The sequence below is a fragment of the Siphateles boraxobius genome, unplaced genomic scaffold (assembly GCF_051911475.1).
Source record: "Siphateles boraxobius isolate OS27281-9 unplaced genomic scaffold, OSU_SipBor_1 3, whole genome shotgun sequence".
Classification (NCBI taxonomy): Eukaryota; Metazoa; Chordata; class Actinopteri; order Cypriniformes; family Leuciscidae; genus Siphateles; species Siphateles boraxobius.
The window spans coordinates 14,296,423-14,319,643 of NW_027508919.1; the positions used below are offsets into that span (position 1 = coordinate 14,296,423).

At 45.7% G+C, this 23,221-nt stretch overlaps 1 long non-coding RNA gene across 1 annotated transcript; it reads left to right on the forward strand.

Moving 5' to 3' along the window:
• The first annotated feature begins 20,852 nt into the window (after window positions 1–20,852).
• On the forward strand, window positions 20,853–21,476 carry LOC143757119 (uncharacterized). Its single transcript, XR_013210414.1, has 3 exons — window positions 20,853–20,929; window positions 21,117–21,311; window positions 21,383–21,476. It is a non-coding gene; the product is annotated as an uncharacterized LOC143757119 (long non-coding RNA).
• Window positions 21,477–23,221: the final 1,745 nt, after the last annotated feature.

Here is a 23,221-nt window from a genome sequence, read left to right on the forward strand (position 1 = left end):
GCACCTTTCATGGCTTCCAAAACCATAGAAAGGTCCCACACTGGGACTGAAGGGGGTCTGGGAGGGTTCAGCCTCCGAGCTCCCCTGAGGAATCGCACGACTAGGTCGTTTTTCCCCAGTGACTGTCCAGACGTTTTGCAAACGTTGCTATGGCCGCCACGTACACTTTGAGCGTGGATGGGGTTCTGCCCTTATCCAGCAGCTCTTGAAGGAAGGAGAGTACTTCAGTGACCCCGCAGTCTATGGGTGAAAAGCCCTGAGCTTGACACCAGGCAGAGAACACAGACTATTTTGAGGAATAGAGCCGTCTAGTAGATGGGGCCCTCGCCTGCGTGATCGTGATTAACACTCCCTCCGGGAGGTTAGCGGGTACCCGTTGATGGCCCATGCATGTAGGGACCATAGTTCCGGGCGAGGATGCCAAATCGAGCCCTTGGCCTGAGAGAGGAGGTCTTTCCTCAACGGTATTGGCCACTGGGCAGTGCTGGTCAGCTGCATCAGGACTGGGAACAAAGTCTGGTTTGTCCAGAGCGGAGCCACAAGCTGCACTGGGCATCCGTTTTCCTTGATTCGTTCCAACACTTGAGGCAGGAGCGAGACAGGGGGAAAAGCATAGAGGGGACAGACGTGGGCCAGCGCATCCTTGCTTTTGGAGAAAAAGTTCGGACAGTGAGCGTTTTCGTGGGACGCGAACAGGTCCTCCCGCGCTCTGCCGAATGTCTCCCACAGCAGTCGGATCGTCTGCGGGTGCAGTGACCATTCCACTGCTGGGACATTGTTTCTGGACAGTCTGTCTGGTGAAAGCAGGTTGTGCTGAGCCCAGACCAGGAGGCGTTCCGACAGCCTGTAAAGGTTTCGGGACCTGATGCCACCCTGGTGAATTATGTATGCCACCACTGACATGTTGTCTGACCGGACCAAGACATGGTGACCCTTTATCTGGGGACAGAAGCGCCGTAGCGCGTTGTCGACTGCCATCATTTCCAGACTGTTTATGTGTAAGAGCTTTTCCCATTCTGACCACTGGCCAAAGAACGGTCTGCCCTCGAGCAGCGCTCCCCATCCCGAGGTGGAGGCGTCCGTGGACACCACCTTCACACTCGAGGGAGTCCCCAGACTCACACCTGACTGATACCAGTCGGTTACTTTCCAAGGTTCCAAAGCTGAGACGCATTTTAGATCGACCCTGAGGCGAAACCGACGAGCGGTCCATGCCCGGGGCGGACCTCGCGCTCTCAGCCACAGCTGCAGTGGGCGCATGCGAAGCAGACCCAGCTGGATTACTGAAGCTCCTGAGGCCATGAAGCCCAGCATTTTCTGAAACCTTTTGAGCGGGGCTATCGAGCCGCGGCGGTAGGATTTTGCGGTGCGCTGAATGTCCAGTGTCTCCAGTGCTGAATGTCTCCGGCGACAGACGCGCTGTCATGGATAGCGAGTCCAGCACTGTTCCCAGAAAATACATTTTCTGACTGGGAGACAGCGAACTCTTCGCCCAGTTGACTGTGAGACCCAGATGCTCGAGATGCTCGAGTAATGTGGTCCTGTGTTCTATGAGCTCTGAGTGTGATCGAGCTAGAATCAGCCAATCGTCCAAGTAGTTCAAAACTCGCATGCCCCGGAGTATCAGGGGTGCGAGAGCCGCGTCCATGCACTTCGTAAATGTACGGGGTGCCAGGGACAGGCCGAACGGCAGGACTTTGTATTGGTATGCCTGGCCCTCAAAGGCGAATCTCAAGAATCGCCTGTGACGTGACGCTATTTGTATTTGGAAATAGGCGTCTTTCAAATCTATTGAAATAAACCAGTCCTCCTGGCGAACTTGCGCGAGGATTTTCCTGGTTGTAATCATTCTAAACTGGCGCTTCACGAGCGAACTGCAGCGAATAGCCTCTTTTTATAGTGTTCAGCACCCATTCTGATACCCCGGGAAGCTTCAAATCAATCAATCAAAATCAAATCCTTTTATTGTCACACAACCATATACACAAGTGCAACAGTGGGTGAAATTCTTAGGTGCAGTTCCGAGCAACATAGCAGTATGACACGATGTGACGAAAACAATTACAGCAAACATCAGATTTACATAGATTACACATCTAATGTGCGCACAATTACTCACAGTACCATATACACTAACAGAACAATAAATAATATACAATGTACAATATACAACAGTTTACAATATACAACAATATACAATATACAACAATTTACATATACAACAGTATACAAAAATACAAAAAGAGGTAATTATACATAGAGTAGATACTCGTAAGGTGCAAATATATATATATATATATATATATATATATATATATATATATTATGTAAATGCAGTAGGTTATGTTGTGCTGTGTTGACAGTTAGAATGTTTATGGTTATTGATCATGAGGGATCAAGAGTTTAGAAATCTAATTGCTTGTGGGAAGAAGCTGTCATGGAGTCGGCTGGTGTGTGTCCTGATGCTGCGGTACCGCCGGCCTGAGGGTAGCAGTGAGAGCAGCCCATGGCTCGGGTGGCTAGAGTCTCTGATGATCCTCCGAGCTTTCTTCACACACCGCCTGGCATAAATATCCTGGAGGGAGGGAAGCTCACCTCCGATGATACGGCTGGCAGTGCGCACCACCCTTCGCAAGGCTTTGCGGTTACGGCTGGTAGTATTGCCATACCAGGCAGTGATGCAGCCAGTCAGGATGCTCTCGACGGTGCTGGTGTAGAACTGTGTGAGGATGTGGCGGTTCATTCCAAACTTCCTCAGCCGTCTCAGGAAGAAGAGGCGCTGATGAGCCTTCTTCACGACGGCCTCAGTGTGGACGGACCATGTGAGTTCCTCTGTGATGTGGACACCGAGGAACTTGAAGCTGCTGACTCTCTCCACCGGTGCTCCATTGATGGTGATGGGGCTGTGTTCTCTGTCGTTCTTCCTGAAGTCGACCACTAGCTCCTTGGTTTTGCTGATGTTGAGGGAGAGGTTGTTCCTCTGACACCAGTGCGTCAGAGTGAGCACCTCCTCTCTGTAGGCCGTTTCATCGTTGTCGGTGATCAGACCTACGACCGTAGTATCATCAGCAAACTTGATGATGGAATTAGAGCTGTGAGTTGCCACGCAGTCATATGTGTACAAGGAGTACAAGAGTGGGCTGAGAACACAGCCCTGTGGGGCTCCAGTGTTGAGGGTCAGTGATGAGGAGATGTTGCTGCCTATTCTAACCACCTGGCGTCTGTTTGACAGGAAGTCCAGGATCCAGCTGCACAGCAAGCTGTTTAAGCCCAGAGCCCGGAGTTTCACATCAAGCAAGGAGGGCACTATGGTATTGAATGCTGAGCTGTAGTCTACAAATAGCATTCTCACATATGTGTTCCTCTTTTCCAGGTGGGAGAGAGCAGTGTGTATTGTAGATGTAATAGCATCATCAGTGGAGCGGTTATTGCGGTATGCAAACTGCAGTGGGTCCAGTGAGGAAGGTAGAACAGAGCAGATGTAATCTCTGACTAGTCTCTCAAAGCATTTACTGATGATGGGGGTCAGAGCAACAGGGCGCCAGTCATTTAAGCAGGTGATGTTGGTTTGCTTCGGTACAGGTACGATGATGGACGTTTTGAAGCATGTGGGGACTACAGACAAGGAGAGGGACCAATTGAAAATGTCCGTAAAAACACCAGCTAGTTGGTTCGCGCACTTTCTGATGACGCGGCCCGGAATACCGTCTGGACCCGCGGCTTTACGAATGTTCACCCGACGGAAAGATCGGGTTACATCCGCTACAGAGACGGAGAGTGTACTAACCTCTGTAGCTTCAGCCGCGAGAACTCTCTCCGCGAGGGGGATGTTAGTTCCCTCAAATCGAGCATAAAAAGTGTTCAGCTCATCTGGGAGAGAGGCAGTGTTGTTCACTGTGGAGTTTATGTTTCCTTTATAGTCCGTAATGCTATTAATTCCCTTCCACATGCTTCTAGAGTCGGTGGTGTTGAACTGTCCTTCAATCTTGTCCCTGAATTGGCGTTTTGCTGCTCTGATAGTTTTTCGGAGGGCATAACTTGCTTGTTTTTGCTCCTCCGCACTCCCGGAGTTAAAAGCGGAGGTCCGCGCGTTGAGTGCTGCACGAACATCGCCATTAATCCATGGTTTCTGGTTCGGGTAAATCCGTATTGTTTTGATCGGAACAACGTCTTCTACGCACTTCCTGATGAAACAGGTTACGCTATCAGCATAAGCCTCGATGTCGTCATCAGAGGCCGACCGGAACATCTCCCAGTCCGCGTGATCAAAACAGTCCTGAAGCATAGAGTCTGATTGGTCCGACCAGCACTGGATCGTTTTGAGGGCGGGTGTTTCCTGTTTCAGTTTCTGCCTGTAAGCGGGCAGAAGGAGAACGGAAGAGTGATCCGATTTGCCAAAAGGTGGGCGGGGGAGGGATTTGTAGCCATCCCGGAAAGGGGAGTAGCAATGATCCAAAACCCGGTCCCCTCGTGTGTTAAAGTTTATGTGTTGGTGGTATTTAGGTGCTATTTTCTTGAAGTTGGCTTTGTTAAAGTCCCCGGACACAATGAACGCGGCCTCAGGGTGCGCAGTTTCCTGCTCGCTTATTTCCCCATACAGTTCCTTTAGTGCCCGGTCTGTGTCGGCTTGTGGGGGAATGTACACAGCCGTGATAATGACCGCTGTGAATTCCCTCGGTAGCCAGAATGGTCGACACAGAAGCATGAGAAATTCCAGATCAGGAGAGCAGAAAGACTTGATAGAATGTACGTGCCTCTGATCACACCAGGATTTGTTGATCATAAAACATACACCCCCACCTCTGCTTTTACCTGAGAGGTCTTTAACTCTATCCGCTCGGTGCACTGAGAACCCCGCGGTTTCGATGGCCGAGTCTGGAATCTCAGCAGACATCCAAGTTTCTGTAAGGCAGATAATGCAGCAGTCCCTCGTCTCCCGTTGGAAAGAGATCCGCGCTCTCAACTCACAGAGCTTGTTGTCTAGAGACTGAACGTTTGCTAGCAGAATACTGGGAAGCGGGGGTCGATTTGCACGCCGTCTTACTCTGACGAGAACGCCGGCTCTTCTTCCCCTTCTCCGGCTGCGTTTCCGCGGCCAAGCTGCCCAGACAAAGGGCTCCGCTGCCGTGTTTGTAAACAGCGGGGCATCACTGAAGAAATGAAAGTCCGGTTTTCGGTGTTCGATTGCGGAACCAATGTCCAAAAGTGTTTGTATGTCGTACTGAATAAGACAGACAACATCCAAGACAAAAAACAAAAGAACTGTAAACAGAACAAACAAAAAACTACCATGTTGTGACGGAGCTCGCAACGCAGCAGCCATACTCGGCGCCATCTTGAACTCTCTCAACTCTCTTCGCCCACACATCTGCGTGAATAGCTAGAGGTAGAATGAAATCTGGGCTCTGGCCGCGGCATAACGGCGGCCGGAGAGCTCCGGTTTGCTGAGAAATAAACACTGTGTTTGCAGTGTGCGAGGCGGGGGGCGCGCTGATTACAGCGGGCAGCCCGACTGCGCTCAGCTTCTCTATGACAGATTGTGGAGAGAGCAACTCATTTAAATCTCAAAAAAGATTGTTTATATCATGCCTTGTCTAGATTGTAAGATGTACTGAAAATTAGACCGTAGAGATCAGAGAGTGACGGTTTAAGGACATCTCAATTTCCTCCTCTTTCTCTCTCTCTCAATCCAACCATCTCTCTAACTCACTCGATCTTGCTCTTTCTCCTTCTCTGTCTTCGTATGTATTGGACCCAAATATATATTGACAGCCTACAAATTGCTTCAGGACTAGGCAGTGAGGTGTTTTAAGACAAAGTCCATTTTAAAAGAACCATTGAAATTACTGCTGTGTGCATATGACTGACTTAGATCGTATTATGACTTTCAGAAAAAAAAGAAAAGAAAAACATGTTATCCCCAAGACAGGCAGGATTAAGTGTGTGTGTGTGAGGGGGGTCGTATTGTCATAATTGGCTTATTTCCATGCAATTTGCTGTTTTATTACTTGAACAGGTTGGTGGGAAAGACACATTCTATACCCCTGGATTTCACCGGCTTTATCTGGAATTTAGCATTCGGGAGTTTACAGCTTACTCAAGGATACAGTTCAATAGACACTGCTGATTTTATTTTATTGAAATCATTGATGCATCTGGTGCTCATTTATGACAATATGGCATAGTTAGACCAGTAATTTTCATCATTGTCTGAAGAAAAAGATTTGAATAGCCAAACAAGAGCATTTTCCCCCCACCGCATTCAAACAATTAAAACATGAACCTAACCTCTGAATACAAAATAACAAACAGAGCATAATACAATATTGCAATATTGTAAAACTGTATTGTTTAGTTTTAATAACCTGTCATGCATGATTTTCATGTTGAAAATTCAGACAATGTGAGTGAACAAATCTTTATCCTGTGAAAATGTGTGTGATGTGAGCTGCTGTGGTGGAATGTTCCACATGGAGTACAGGTTATGCTCATTCGACAGCATTTCTGGCATAATGTTGATTACCAGTGGTAATATACCAGTTGATTTACCACAGTACATATAATAACAACACCACCAACATAACTATTATTATTATTATTATTATTATTATTATTATTATTATTATTATTACTATTATTATTATTATACAACTTAGTCCTTTAGTTTGGATAATTTTGATAGAAACTGCCATAAGGCAGTCGGTTTGATACAGATTCAATGCAGAACCAGCAAATTGAATAACAGCTTTTACCTGCAAATCTTCAAAACTCTTAACACACTGTAATTTAGACTTCATTCCTTCCTTGTTGTACTGTCTGTTCATGTACTATGACACTATTTTTTCCTACTGCTTATTCCAGGTTTTTGCGCTGCATATATTGGACACAAACCTTAGGTAATACTGTACATATACTTCATGATCATTTTCCAGTTTACAATGAACATTTGCACTTTAAAAGACATACTGTACACATACCACTCATACTATGATTTAATATACAAACATACATACATATATTTGTTTTGTATATATACACACACTTTACTTTATATACTGGCTTCATTTGTTTTTTTGTTTTTGTTTTTTTTTTCTCTCTTTAAATTGTATGCATTTCAATGTACAATTTGTCAATAAAATTTGTCATCATCATCATCCTCATCATCATCTTCTTCTTCCACTTTTCTGAGGCCGGGTAACAGTGGCAGCAGTCTAAGAAGAGATTCCCTCTCCCTAAACATTTCCTCCTGCACTTCCGTGGGGACATAATCCCTCCAGCGTGTCCAACACTCTGACCCTTGGCCGTGCCTAGAAATTCTGTCCATAAAAATTATGAACTGAACGGGTGACAAAGGGCAGCCCTGCCTGAGTCCAACATGCACCTGGAACAAGTCTGACTTACAACCAGCAATGCGAACCAAGCTCCTGCTCTGGTCATACAGAGACAGGACAGCCCTTAGCAAAGTGCCCCGGACCCCATAATCCCAGAGTATCCTCTACAGGACGCTGCGAGCAGTCGAATGCCTTCTCCAAATCCACAAAGCACATGTGGATTGGTTGGGCAAACTCCCATGAACCCTCCAGCACCCTGGAGAGGGTATAGAGCTGGTCCAGTGTTCCACGACCGGGACGAAAACCACACTGTTCCTCCTGAATCCGAGGTTCTACTATCGGCCGAATTCTCCTCTCCAGTACCCTGGCATAGACTTTCCAGGGGAGGCTGAGAAGTGTGATGCCCCTGTAGTTGGAACACACCCTCCGGTCCTCCTTCTTAAAAAGAGGGACCTCCTCCCCAAAGGTACTGTCTCTGACCGCTACACGATGTTGCAGAGGCATGTTAGCCAAGACAGCCCCACAATATCCAGAGACTTGAGGTACTCAGGGCGGATCTCATCCACCCCATGTGCCATGCCAATGAGGAGCTTCTTGACTACCTTGATGACTTCAGCTTGGGTGATGGACGAGTCCACCTCCGAGCCCTCGGCCTCTGCTTCCTTAATGGAAGACGTGTCGATGGGATTGAGGAGATCCTCAAAAGTATTCCTTCCACCGTCCGACGATATCCCCAGTTGATGTCAACAGCTGCCCACCTCCACTGTAAACAGTGTTGGTATAACACTGCTTCCCTCTCCTGAGGTGCCGGACGGTTTGCCAGAATCTCTTCGAGGCCAACCGGTAGTCCTTCTCCATGGCCTCACCGAACTCCTCCCAGGCCCGATTTTCTGCCTCCACAACCACCCGGGCTGCAGTCCGCTTGGCCTGCCAGTACCTGTCAGCTGCCTCAGGAGTCCCACAAGCCAGCAAGGCCTGATAGGAATAATCCTTCAGCTTGACAGCATCCCTTACTTCCGGTGTCCACCACATGGGTTCGGAGATTGCCGTCTCGACAGGCAACGGAGACCTTACGGCCACAGTTTTTAGCGGCCGTGTCAACACTGGAGGTGGAGCACATGGTCCACTCGGACTAAATATCTCCAAACTCCCTTGGGATCCAGTCAAAGCTCTGCCGGAGGTGGGAGTTGAAAATCTCTCTGACAGGGGACTCGGCCAAACGTACCCAACAGACCCTCACAGTACGTTTGAGCCTGCTGAGGCTCCAATAACGGAAGTCCAATAACAGAACACCGTTTTATAAAAGACGCTTTATTTACCTTGATGTACCAGGGAAGAAAGAGATGGCTTACACAAATCCTCACATAAACCTACTTCTACAACTAGACTGTTGTGTCTCAGGCTGGCCACCTGAGCACTAACCCACTGGACATTTAAGCTTTTCACAAACTGTTGACAATCACCTGGATCAGCATACATGGTGGCGGCCATCTTGATTTGAGTAAAAGACCAGAATTGACTTTTGTCATGCTTTTTGTACCTGTGCTGTGTTGCATCATGGGAGTGGGAGATACCAAGTATGGTGGGTAAGGGGTGGAATTGGTTTGACGAAGGTATTAATGTCTAATTGTAATCATACCTTCTATAATTAGTGTTGAACTGAAGTTGGTGTTGTGTATTTAAATGTGTGTGTTGAAGGAAAACGTCTCGGTTACGTATGTAACCCTAGTTCCCTGATAGGGAACGAGACGCTGCGTCAAACACTGTGGGAACGCCCCTGCGTTGTGCGTCATGAAGCACGTATGGAATCAGCCCAATGGAGAGACGGAACGTCATAGGCGGGTGACGTCATCGACCAGGAAACTATAAAGCACCCCATAAACACAAGCGCAACAGCTTCTGATAGGCCTGAAGGAAGCGCTAGCGGGAATGCCGGGAGTATGGTGGAATGACGCAGCGTCTCGTTCCCTATCAGGGAACTAGGGTTACATACGTAACCGAGACATTCCCTTTCAAGGGAACTCGAGCTGCGTCAAACGCTGTGGGAACGCTAATACCCACGTCGCCATAGGACCAAGTGACCGCCATGTGAGAACTAGCGCACAGAGGACGAGAGCACCTGTGCCCCAGGGGTAGAACTTAAGTCTAGGTCGTAGAACTTATTGAAAGTATGCGGTGAAGACCATCCAGCCGCATCACAAACGTCACTGAGGGAAACTCCTGACAGTAAGGCTTTAGAAGCCGCCATACTCCTGGTAGAGTGGGCTCGTACAGCCAAAGGTGAAGGCTGACCAGCCAACTCATAGGCAAGTGAGATAGCCTCGACCACCCACTTGCTCATTCTCTGTTTAGACGCGGGACACCCCTTCTTGGGTGGCCCAAAGCACACAAATAGTTGTTCTGACTTCCTCCACCGGGCAGTTCTGTGGACATAGGCGTCTAACGCCCTAACAGGGCAGAGTAAATTAAGTTTCTCCTGGTCAGACGACAGAAATGGAGGAGGACAAAAGGCCTGCAGAACTGTAGGTCTAACAACATTAGTAGGGACCTTGGGAACGTAACCTGGTCTAGGATGCAGGAAAGCCTTAACCATGCCAGGCGAAAATTCCAGGCACGAGGGTGAAACCGACAGACCCTGCAAATCTCCGATTCTCTTTAGTGAGGAGATAGCAAGAAGAAAGATAGTCTTAAACGTGAGGAACTTCTCAGGAACTTCTTCGATAGGTTCAAGAGGAGCTAGGGAAAGACCTTCTAATACGATGGCCAGATCCCAGGCCGGCACCCTCGTACGAACTGCTGGCCTCAGCCTCAGTGTGCCACAAGGAAACGAGTTATAAGCGAGTGCCTCCCAAGACATACTCCACTGAAAGGGACGTGGTAAGCAGCCAGTGCCGCCACATACACCTTTAGTGTGGAGGGGGATAGCCCTGTGGATAAGCGCTCCTGCAGGAATTCCAGCACTGCACCCACTGGGCAGTTAACTGGGTCCTGCAGGTGCTCTCCACACCAAGAAGTGAAGAGTTTCCACTTCAAGGCATAAAGCTTCCTCGTGGATGGAGCTCTGGAGTGAAGAATGGTCTCAACAACCTCGGTTGAGAGACCAGGGTTCATGAGCTGGGCCCCCTCAGAGGACAAGCCCACAATACTGGGCGGGGGTGAAATATCATGCTGCCCACCTGAGAGAGTAGATCCCTCCTGACCGGTAGCTCCAAGGGAGAGCCGTCCAGGAGAGAAATCAGGTCCTCAAACCATACTCGGGCCGGCCAGAACGGGGCTACTAATAGTAGACTGACCCCGTCCCGGCGAACCCTCTCCAGAACTCCAGGTAGCAGAGCAATCGGGGGAAAGGCGAACAGATGTGACCTCGGCCACGGCTGCACCATAGCGTCCAACCCCAGAGGGGCTGGATGGCTGATGGAAAACCACAGATGAAAATGCGTGGTCTCCTTGGAAGCGAATAGGTCCACCTCGGCGCGACCGAAACTCAACCAAAGAAGCTCCACCACCTCGGGATGGAGTCTCCAATCCCCCGGCCTCGGCCCCTGTCTCGACAGGGAGTCTGCTATCACATTCAAATACCCAGGAAGATACATTGCTCTGAGAAATAGTAACCTCCCTTGGGACCACAGGAGGATCTGACGGGCCAACTTGTAAAGCTGGCCCGTCTCGAAACCGCAGGCCCCCCTGATGATTTAAATAAGAGACCACCGACGTGTTGTCTGACTGAACTAACACATGATGACCTCTCAGGTCTGCTAGGAAGTGTTTCAGAGCCTGGAACACCGCCAACATCTCTAGACAATTTATAAGCCGTGATAGATGATGGTCCTGCGACAGCCCTTGGGCTGGACGACCACTCGTGACCGCCCCCCACCCTGTGAGGGAATTATCCGTCGTTAGCGTTACGCGACGACAAAGAGCCCCCAACACAGGCCCTTTGAACATGAACCAAGTTTCTTTCCACATGACCAGAGCACGAAGGCACTGTGACTTTGACCGTGCGGAGCGGATTTCCCCTCGGGGAGAATCCCTTGGTCCTGAGCCACCACTGTAGCGATCTCATGTACAACAGGCCGCAAGGTATAACGTCGGACGCTGCTACCATCAGACCCGACAGTCTCTAAAACTGTTTTACAGTAAGTAGCTGGCCTAGCTTTACTTGTTTCACAGCTGAGAGAATCGAAACGATGCAGGTCGGAGCGAGTCGCGCCTGCATCGAAACCGAAACCCAAACGACACCCAGAAAAGTGGTCTTCTGAGGAGATAATACACTTTTCTTCAGGTTCAGCCTCAACCCCAACTTCCTGATATGAACGAGAACGACATCTCAATGTCGAACCGCCATCTGCTCTGTCTGAGCTAAAATCAACCAATCGTTGATGTAATTGAGGACACAAACACCCTGAAGCCTCAGGGGCACTAGTGCTGCGTCCATGCATTTCGTGAAAGTGCGGGGAGATAAAGCTAGGCCAAACGGAAGAACCCTGTGCTGGTACACCTCGCCCCCGAAGGCGAACCTCAGGAACTTCCTGTGTTGTGGAAGGATGGAAATGTGGAAGTACGCGTCCCTTAGATCTATTGTGACAGACCAGTCCTCGGATCTGATTTGTGACACGATCTGCTTGATAGTGAGCATCTTGAATTTTGGCTTCCCTACCGAGCGATTCAATAGGCGCAGGTCTAAAATTGGACGCAACCCCCCATCCTATTTTGGAACGATGAAATATCGGCTGTAATAGCCTGACTCCACACTGGGAGGAGGAACCCGTTCTATAGCCTCCTTTTGAAGGAGTGCTTTCACCTCTTGTTCCATAACCAGAGCCTGCTCGGGGCCCACCACTGTAGGCAGAACCCCTCTGAATCTTGGTGGACGACACCTGAATTGGATAGCATAATCCCTTTCTATTGTCTGCAGGACCCAATGAGATATTTTTGGAAGGCTTTTCCACTCTGCCAGAAATTCTACTAAGGGTTCCAGTCTCTCGAGACTGGCCTCTGGTGTAACTTGAGCAGCAAACGCAGCGGCCTGTAACGGCACACCGGCAGGGAACAACTGGTCTAACCGCTCTGAACCCTCCTCAGAGGGAGCGAGCGTCCCTCGGGAAATCGCTCGCTGGGACCATCTGCGCCCCGGCATGAAGGCGGGGTTGGCAGAACGGGCCCCTGAGGGCACCAAGGAAGAATGGGCACCGTAGAAAGAGGTGAACACCTTTCCACCACGGTGGGGACCACCCTCAGTGTCCTGCGCGCCATGGCGCAGGACCTCTTCTTAGCCGAAGCCTTCTCAGCTAATATAACTGTCCTCAGATCAGTTCTATTACTGGGAGATTTCGGCTGAGAGTGCCACGGCTGAGCCCACTGTCCAGCAGGGGGAGCGCGAGACACGCAACTCTGCTTCAGCGCCCTATATGATGACCTTGCAGACGGCCGGGGCTGCTCCGCCCAGCAGCCCCAGGGACATGAATTTTTAAAGGGAATAATTTCTTAAAAGCTGTTGTTTGCTTTTCCTTCTCCTGGAATTTATCGATGACAGAATTTACAGCATCGCCAAATAAACCCAGGGGGGAGAGAGGAGTGTCTAAAAGGAAAGCTTTTTCTTTTTCTTTTATATTTGTCTGATTTAACCACAGATGTCTTTCTGCGGCCACCAGAGCTGCCATAGATCGACCCACTAGCTTGGCCGACTCTCTAGTTGCGCGCAGGGATAAATCAGCAGCCTGACGCAGTTCGCGAACCACGTCAGCACTGACCTCCTCACTCTCACTCACGTCCCTCAGCAGGTCAGCCTGGTATGCCTGCATAATAGACATAGTATGCAGACATGACGCAGCCTTACCCGCCGCCGAATACGCTTTACCCACAAAAACCAAAATATTTCTAAGAGGCTTGGTGGGTAATGCCGGTGCCTTAACAGATGACGCAGCCCCGAGGGAGAGAAAACTCGCAAGCGTCTCTTCCACGCGAGGCATAGCCGAATAACCATATGATTTTGCCCCCACAATATTAGAATATGTTGAAGTCTGGGGACTAAACACTCTATATGACACCGTTTTTTTTCCACGATTTCGACACCTCAGTGTGAAGATCGGGAAAAAACGGCAAGCACCGGCGTGGAGGTTGCACTCGTGACGGCAAAAATCTCTCATCTAATTTTGATTTAGAAACAGACTCCTGTCTAGTTACTGGCCATACAATGCTGAGTTTTTCTACAGCTCTTGTTAATACCTCCACTAGCTCATACTTTCGGGAGTGTAAGGTGGCGAATCCTCCACATCTCCCTCATTTATAACTGGTGCCTCAGCCCGAGCGGAAGAAACCGCAGCGCGTGCTTCCGAACACGGGACTGAGGCACTGGATCTCACAGGTGAAGGGAGAGATAAGGCAGAGCCCGCGCACCAAACCGCTCTCCTCGAAGAGCGCCCGGCGGGAGCGGAGCGTCCTTAATGGCAGACGCTCGCAATGAGAGCTGCGTCAATGAGAGCAATCAGCTCCCTCGAGAGCTGACTGGGCATGCTGCACTCCCAAACAAACAACGCAAAGAAAGTGTGTATCCCCACTCGTAAAATAACGCGAGCAGGGAGGGACACACTTCCTAAACTGCTGTTCGTTCGCCATATCTCTCTTAATATTATATATATATATATATATATATATATATATATATATATATATATATATATATATAAATTGTTTGTGTGGTGCAGAGTATGTAAAGACAGACGATATTCACACAGGGACAGATTCACATATAGCGCGACTGAAGGCACAGAAAGCTGTTGCGCTTGTGTTTATGGGGTGCTTTATAGTTTCCTGGTCAATGACGTCACCCGCCTATGACGTTCCGTCTCTCCATTGGGCTGATTCCATACGTGCTTCATGACGCACAACGCAGGGGCGTTCCCACAGCGTTTGACGCACCTCGAGTTCCCTTGAAAGGGAAATGCGGTTACTTGATCTTTAACACATGTTTATGGTTTTTAATATTTCCCCATGTTATAATTGCTGAGAAATGGTTGTACCCATGTGTATAAATTATCACACCAGGAAGTGGTCAAAAAGTCTATGACTGGTGGTAGTGTGTGCAGTATCTGCTGAGTGCTCTGATTGAATTGTGATACCTGCTCCAAGGTTTTTGTTTTTGTATATTGAAGTTTTTCTTAAGTGTTTTCTTTTTGAATTTTTATATTTTTGGCACCTGTGAGCACCTTGCACTTGTCTGGCTTGGGAGAAATGAAAATAAAGTTAAAACTGGCATTTAACGTCCTCCGTGGTTGATTTAAAGAACTCTAGGCGGTATCCCTAGACGCATCCTTTGACAGAGACCTATCCCCGACCCGAAGGGCAGGGCAGCGACCCTCTCATTCACCGGGGTAAACTCCAACACATGGCGGCTGAGCTGGTTGGCTATAAGCAAACCCCCACCAGCCCGCCGCCCCTCACCATGGGCAACTCCAGTGTGGTAGAGAGTCCATCCTCTCTCAAGGAGTGTGATTCCAGAGCTCAAGTCGTGCGTGGAGGTGATCACGACTATCTCTAGTCGGTACCTCTCAACCTCACAAACAATCTCAGGCTCCTTCCCCGCCAGCGAGGTGACATTCCACGTCCATAAAGCTAGTTTCCGTGTCCAGGGATCGGGTTGTCGGGGCCCCCGCCTTCGACTGCTGCCCGATCCACTATGCACCGGCCCCTTACGGTTCCTCCTGCAGGTAGTGAGCCCACGGGAGGGCGGCCCCACGTCGCTCCTTCGGGCTGAGCCCCAACCCCGGGGCTGGCTCCAGGTTGGGGCCCCGGCTGCTTCATGCCGGGCAACGTCACGGCCCTTGTTTTTGCTTGTAACATAAAGTGTTTATGAACCGCTCTTAGTCTGACCCGTAACCAAGGACCTGTTTGCCTTGGGAGACCCAACCAGGGGCAAATAGCCCCGGTCATCATAGCTCCTAGGATCGTTCTGGTACTCAAACCGCTTCACCACGATAAGGTTGCAGTTCAAGGAGGGACTGACATTTGTATACATGACAAATAAACTTGAAACTTAAAACAAGTTCTAGTATAGCCAGACTTGGTTAACATGTGACAAATGCAATATAATCACTTACTAACCAATTTAAATGCATAAATATAAGAACATCAAATTTTGTAGCCACTTTACTAATTATGATAAAATCAAATACAAATGGTGTTGGTTGATCTTAACTTGAACTGAACTGTGAATTTTCCAATTCCTGACCAAACCAATTGAACCAACCTAATTGCTGACATTCCACATTATGAGAAGATAATATTAAAACAAAAATAGGAAGTATATAAGTAACAGATAAAATGTTTTCTGAATTGTTAGATCTTCTTAATACAGATGCGAGTTTTCAGTTTGATAAGAATCACTGCACTCTTAGTACTGCTTTTAGAGACTGAGGTTTAGAATTTATGATTATTTTATCTGAGAGCGTGCACTTATAAAATACTTTAATTCAGAGTATGCGTAATCTGTGGCCTCAGTAGTCCGAATTTGACATGTCACTGACACTGCCTCACTCTCATTTGCCTTTCATCTTTACACTGGTTACTGGAACTGAAGGGAGGATCAAATTAGTCACTGAAAGCCCTTTTGAAGTAGTTCTATCAAATATGAGGAGATTAAAGGAAAACAATTTAGTGTTTTCCTCCTCTTTTATGACATTGCACACGGTGCCATGTGCCACAGGACCCAACAGAGATTATCCAACTAATATCACACAAACCAGGACTGCATGGACAGAATAATGTGAAAAACACAGAGATAGAGAGATAAGGGGTGGGATGGATGGGCAGAATTCCCAAATAAGAATAAATGGGAGTATCTAATGTCCTTTGTTAAATTGGATTTAGTGTGCCTGAGGTGTACACATTGCCAGACCACACATTTGTGTTTCTTGTTTTAGAAAGTTGTCTTACTTCTGGTGATTATTAGACAAAAACATATTTTGATGAGCTGTGATAAGGATGATATCTTGGTGTGCAATTAATTAATGGTGCTTTATTTTTGTCCCACTGTTTATTGAGCTAACAGGACTGTTACTTTAAATCAGAGGTTTTCAGTCTTGACCGACCGAAGGATTCCCCAACCAGACTCTCAGCCAAACCAAAAAAAGAGTATTTTTTCACCTAAAAATACCTAAAATTAAATAATAACGAAGGTTGTTTTCGTCAACGATGATGATAACGAAATTATTTCGTTGACGCACTTTGTTTTATGACAATAACGCAACGATAACTAGCTAAAAATGGCTCTAAGGTGACTAAAACATGACGAGACATTTTCGAGTTTTCGTTGACGAGACGAGACGGAACGAAAAATAATTATAAGTCTGACGTTCACAATGAATGTCATTTCTGCCTATTTTGCGTGATATCTGTCTGTTTTGAGCTAAAAAAGTATCAGCAATGCTTCCGCTTCCTATCCTTGTTTTGGGTACGCGTGAAGTTGGCCCCCCACCCAACGCAAAACGTCGTCAAACTATACTCAATCGTTTGTGCTCCGTTTGTGCTGGTTTGTGCTGTAAAAAGTTTCGTTTGTGCTGTTTCGGTTTTTTAGATATTAAAAGAATATTTTTAGGTCATTCTGAGGTCACTCAGCCCCCCCACATGCTCCAAATTCACCCAAAATAGGCTCGTTCGTTTGTGCTTCGTTTGTGCTGGTTTGTGCCGGTACAATTTTCGTTTGTGCTGCGTTGGGTTTTAAAATATCGGAAAATTGAATTATAGACGATGACGTCACCAGCCCCCCCACATGCTCCAAATTCACCCAAAATAGACGTAATCGTTTGTGCTCCGTTTGTGCTGGTTTGTGCTGTAAAAAGTTTCGTTTGAGCTGCTTCAGTTTTTTAGATATTAAAATAATATTAGGTGGTCATTTTGAGGTCACTCAGCCCCCCACATGCTCCAAATTCACCCAAAATAGTCTCGTTCGTTTGTGCTTCGTTTGTGCTGGTTTGTGCCGGTAAAATTTTCGTTTGTGCTGTGTCAGGTTTTAAAATATCAGAAATTGAATTATAGACGATGACGTCACCAGCCCCCCACACGCTCCAAATTCACCCAAATTAGACGCAATCGTTTGTGCTCCATTTGTGCTGGTTTGTACTGTAAAAAGTTTTGTTTGAGCTGCTTCAGTTTTTTAGATATTAAAATAATATTAGGTGGTCATTTTGAGGTCACTCAGCCCCCCACATGCTCCAAATTCACCCAAAATAGTCTCGTTCGTTTGTGCTTCGTTTGTGCTGGTTTGTGCCGGTAAAATTTTCGTTTGTGCTGTGTCAGGTTTTAAAATATCAGAAATTGAATTATAGACGATGACGTCACCAGCCCCCCACATGCTCCAAATTCACCCAAAATAGACGCAATCGTTTGTGCTCCGTTTGTGCTGGTTTGTGCTGTAAAAGGTTTTGTTTGAGCTGCTTCAGTTTTTTAGATATTAAAATAATATTAGGTGGTCATTTTGAGGTCACTCAGCCCCCCACATGCTCCAAATTCACCCAAAATAGTCTCGTTCGTTTGTGCTTCGTTTGTGCTGGTTTGTGCCGGTAAAATTTTCGTTTGTGCTGTGTCAGGTTTTAAAATATTAGACGTTCAATTATTGTTGATGACGTCACCAGCCCCCTCACATGCTCCAAATTCACCCAAAATATTCTCGTTCGTTTGTGCTCCGTTTGGGCGAGACACTGAATGACAGAGAATTATAGACAGTGCACCAGCCCACTTTTTTTTAACAGTAGGCTAGTTAAAGTAACAAGGTAAGACCTAAAGAATCGGCAAACCAAATCACAATATTCACTTAGGTTATGTTATCCTGTGCGTTTTCAACTTTTATCGAACACTGCGGATACAGGATGTGGATGCAACTTCAAGGTTAGTGTTTTTACTTACTGTATGTTGTGCTTTGTTTATAACATATATGAAATTGTCACAAATACACGCACCATAATCTGTTTGCTGTGTTTATGTGTGTAAAGGCCTATTGGCTATGGCGTCAAAAGTTTGGATTCTTCTTTTTTATGTCTCTTAAGCTCACTTTTTTGATGAAACATATATATTATTACAATTTAAAGTAGCTATTTTCGGTTTTAATATAATTACAATGTCATTTAGACTGATGTAAAAGCTGAATTTTATGTATCATTAGACCTACTCCAGTTTTCGATATCACTTGATTCTTTAGAAATCATAGTAAAATGTTGATTGTATGCTCAATTATTATTCGTGCTCAGTTAAGAAAGGTTCTTAATTTTGATCAATGTTGATCAACTTTTTATTAATTTATTACTTCCTTGCTATATAAAAGTATTATTTTATATCACTTAACCAAAATCTTTGAATTGTTGTATATATTGGTTTTCAGAAGAAGAAAAGAACAACAATAAGCAGCACAACTGTTTTCTGAAGGATCATGTGACACTGAACTAATGATGCTAAAATTCAGCTTTGATTACAGGAATAAATTACACTTTACTATATATTCACATATAAACCTGCAGTATTACATTGGAATAATATTTCACAATATTACTGTATTTTTGATAAAATAAATATAGCCTTAGTGAGCATAAGGGAACATTAAACTTTGAGAAACATTAAAAAATAAACCTTTTAAATCTTTTGACTAGGCTACTGTCTGTGTATTTATGTGTCTGTGTGTATATCATTTAATTACTACTATTATTATTATTATGTATGAGGAAACTCATGACTCAATTAAGTCAAAATGATTTAACTTTTGAAATTTAATTATTTACTATCGAACATCCATTAACAAAAAAACAAAAAAACTTTAAAAACTTAAACTTAAAAACACTTAATACTGACAAGTTTAAATCTGTCTTCAAACCAAAGATACCACACAAAATAATAGACTTGAGTGCAAACTTCCATAAAATAGCACAGGAGTAGGAAAACAAGGGTATGTGGCATAAAAAGTTCAACCAAAATAATTTAACTTGTGAAATTAAATATAAATAGTGCAATCAGTCTTTTGTGTATAATACAGCATGTGGGCATATTTTGTTTTTATCTGACGCTGCTGTCACTCCACTTCTCAGGTCATCATACATCTCCCAGACACATGGAGACCTCCTGCAGTAGGCCACATAATGCCCAAGAGCATCCTGGGTTAAGCCTCCTCTAAAAGCAATGACTGCCCGTAAAGTAAATCTCTTTCCCTGGAGCATCAGATTGGAGGGAAATTCACTCAAAGGAAATTCTGTGGAGTTGCTTCCCAGGTCAGTGTCAATCCACATAAGTTCTCCCAGACTGTAACTGTGAGAAACTTTCCCTGCACAGAGCACTTTTTCTGAGGTATCTGTCTTGATTGCAGAGGGACACTGTGACAGACTTTGGATCGGCCTGAGGCAGGGGGACTCCGGAAGGTCAAGGCCTTCTTCCACTGCGGTCTGAAGATGAGCCATGCCAGAAGCCTGCAGTACAGCAACAGAAGAACAAACAAATGCAATTTCCCTTGTGACTTGTTAGCTGAGACCACAATACTGTGAGGAGCACTGTTTTGTTAATGAAACACAAGTGCGTTTTGTCATTGACTTTTCAATGATAGTGGAGATGTGGCATTGTGCATCGATTTGGAGAGCACCCGACTTCAGTCGGACAGCTTTGAATATTTCGCTCAGCAGTTCTGCCCTCTGTATGTAGGCCTGTGCATTCAGACCCTTTGTGGTGATGGATTTCACTAGCTGGAGGAGGTTGTTGGAATCCTCATTGCAAACAATATTTTCAAAAGTGACACTATCACAGTAAGCACAACATAAGCATTGACAAAAAGCATCAAATGCACATGTGTTAAGCACAGATATTCTTGATTTCCTGAGTTTAACAGGCTGTTGATTGTTTCCATTTTTCAACAGGTCCACTTTTAGTCTTTTCCCTCTCACAGATGGACATGCATGGAGCCATTCAGGACAAGGAGAGAGGTATGAACTCCTCTTCCTCTTTTTGGGTGGAACCGCTAAGCCTCTCCAGTTTTCAACAGCTTCTTCATCTGCTGGATGGATGTTTGTGACGGTGTCAGACTTCCCAGAGCAGGAAGCATCCATCTCTGGCCTTCCATCTATCCTGCAGGTTGCGGTGGGTAGTGGATTGACTCCTGTGTCGATCACTGTCGCAACAGCCTCATCCTCTTCACCTTTTTCCACACTCTTTTGTTTTGCAGAAAAAATACGCATGTTGCCTTCAATGAAGGACAGATGTCGAGCAATGAATCGATCCACTCGAATAGGCAAGTGTTCATGCTTGAAAAGGCCGCGTTTGATGTTTTTGAACTCGGCTTCGACATTGGCTGAACTTGCGGTGATGTTGGAGCTCCGGAAGTGAGGGATCATTACCCCTGTCCAGAGAGGTAAGTAATTTGCAAGCCAGATTATATTTGGAATAATCTCAGGGAGGAAGTGCATATTGTCATGATCACCATTAGATGTGGCAAGTGACCTGCTCTCCTCACATATGTCTGTTACCCACTGCCGCAGGTCTGTCTGCGTTTGGTCACATGGATCCACTTCTTCCAGGTCCGCACCCTCTACATCTGGAATGATGACACGCTCTTCTGCAATTCGGGCTTTTAGGTATTTCTTGCACCTTTCAGAAATGAGGGGGGCTCCAGAGCTGTCACTACCCTCTGTTTCGCTGAGAGCCACAATAGTAATGCATCTTAGTAGCTCTCTTGCATCGTCCATGGATTGTGACATGAGAAGCTGAGCTATTGACCTAACAAAGAAATCTTTAATGCGATGTGTTTTTTTTTTCAAGCAGTCCCACCGGCAGATCATCTTGATGCAGTGTGCAACATCAACCCGCACGAAACAAGGTGGGACTTTTGCTGACTGTCTACCGAGTAAGACACCACAACACTCATTGATGTAGGTCTTAAGATCAGGATGAGAAGTAAAAGCCTTGACCAAAGCTCCGAGCAAAGCCAGAGAAAAGTCACTCACAACCTCTTTTGGAGTAGGTGCACCTGCGCGTATCCATTCTGTCAGCCAATGTGTTATGGCATTAACATCATGTCTCTCTGACAGCATTTGCACCACTGGGACACTTGAGCTCTCACCCCCTGCCACAACACCCTGATATAGGAATATATGGCCAGACTTGCCATTTGGTCTCTGTAGTTTCCTCACCACTGAGCCAGTTGCATCAAAACTCACAGTCGGGTTAGTAGATGTCTTTGATAATGTCTTGTACTTATACATTTGTGTTTGACTCCAATAGTGACAGAAAAACTTGTCTAGTCCAATGTCTTTAATGCTACCACTGTGAGGTGCACTGTATTTTAGCATCTGCAATGACAGAATAGGATCCTTGTCGCCTAATTCTAAATCATTTCTCTCTTGCTATGCTTTGCGCAGGGTGGCCAAATTAGGCAGATGACTTGGCTCAGGATCTCCAAAATCCATCAGCTTTGTTGCCTCTGATGCCCTCCATACATGGGGTTCCTTTCTACCCTCACACAGTTCTTTGGATATCTGCACACGCAAGTTACCAGACATCGCACGTTTGGAACAGCCAGTGTGCAGGGAGTCATCAGTGTTTTTAAGTGAACACCTGAACTTCATTTTGCTGTTTATTTCAGGCTTTTGTCACATTTTATGTGAATGTGGCCACGACACTCCTTACAGCTGCCTCTGATTACAATATATCTGTCTGTGACTGATGGATAGACCTTGGCTCTTTTAAAAGCAAATGTGCAGGGGCATTTCACTTCTTGCCAAATGTGATGATTTATCACATGCGTCCAGATACCAGGCTTCAAAATTGTGTATTCCCTTTTTTTTGTTTTAGAGAACTTGTTTTTGTATGTTACTGTTTCAGGCATAAATTCAATCCATTTCTGAAATGGAACTTCAAAATCAAAAGTGCAGCAATCTTTTGGACTGGAGGAAAGGGACCCAGGCTCAAAATCAGTGTCATCACTACTGCCACTTGTTTCATGATCACTTTCATGAGTAAACCCTAAAGCAGTCCAGATATTGTGTCTGTTTAATTTAACAAAAGTGTATAGTGCCTTTGCAGTGATCTTGTTGTCTAGCTGTTTACTAAGCTCTGTCCAGATGCTCTGATTAGGAGTAGCTATGTTGCCATTTTGGACTATGGCCTCTTTTGATGAACGTAGGACTGTGAAAATGGAATCCCTGTCGACTGCTGGTTTCTTGGGCATCTGGCATAAGCACAACATAATTACCCTCAATTATCCTGACTCCAAAAAATATCATGTACAGCATAAATTTGTTTTAATATATTACTGTATTGGTCTGAATATAAGAATAATAGGATAATATAATATAGTAAGGATAATGTAGATGGATAATATACCTTATATTAGGACCAATATGGTATGTTGACACCTAGATTGTCAGTATTGAACCGGAAACTCATTGCTAACACTAATATCACTAATTTAGCTATGAAATGTTAAATACAGTTGCACATGTGACCCATGGTCGTTTTTTAATACTAAAAGGCACATTTCTGCAATTGTAATCAGCATTTCATAGCTAAATTAGTAACATAAGTGTTATTAATGAGGTTTCTGTTCAATAACAAGTAACAAGCTCTCTTGAATGTTGTACAATTATTCTTGAAGCTACTAATATTGTAACTGACAGTTTTAAAACAATGTATACTTACATTGGCCAGAAATTTGGATTAGTAACGACTTTTGTAGTTTGATTTATATCGACCTTTTCTCCACCAACTCTACAGCATTTTACACAAGAGCATTCTTGAACAGAAGTGTCACTTGCCCCTAGTGGTGGCAGTGAAGTGTAGCAGATGAGACTCTTAAAAATAAAATACAATCAGAAGAGACTGAAGTGAAGATAATTGTTTATTGAACAAATTATGTAATGACAGAACGT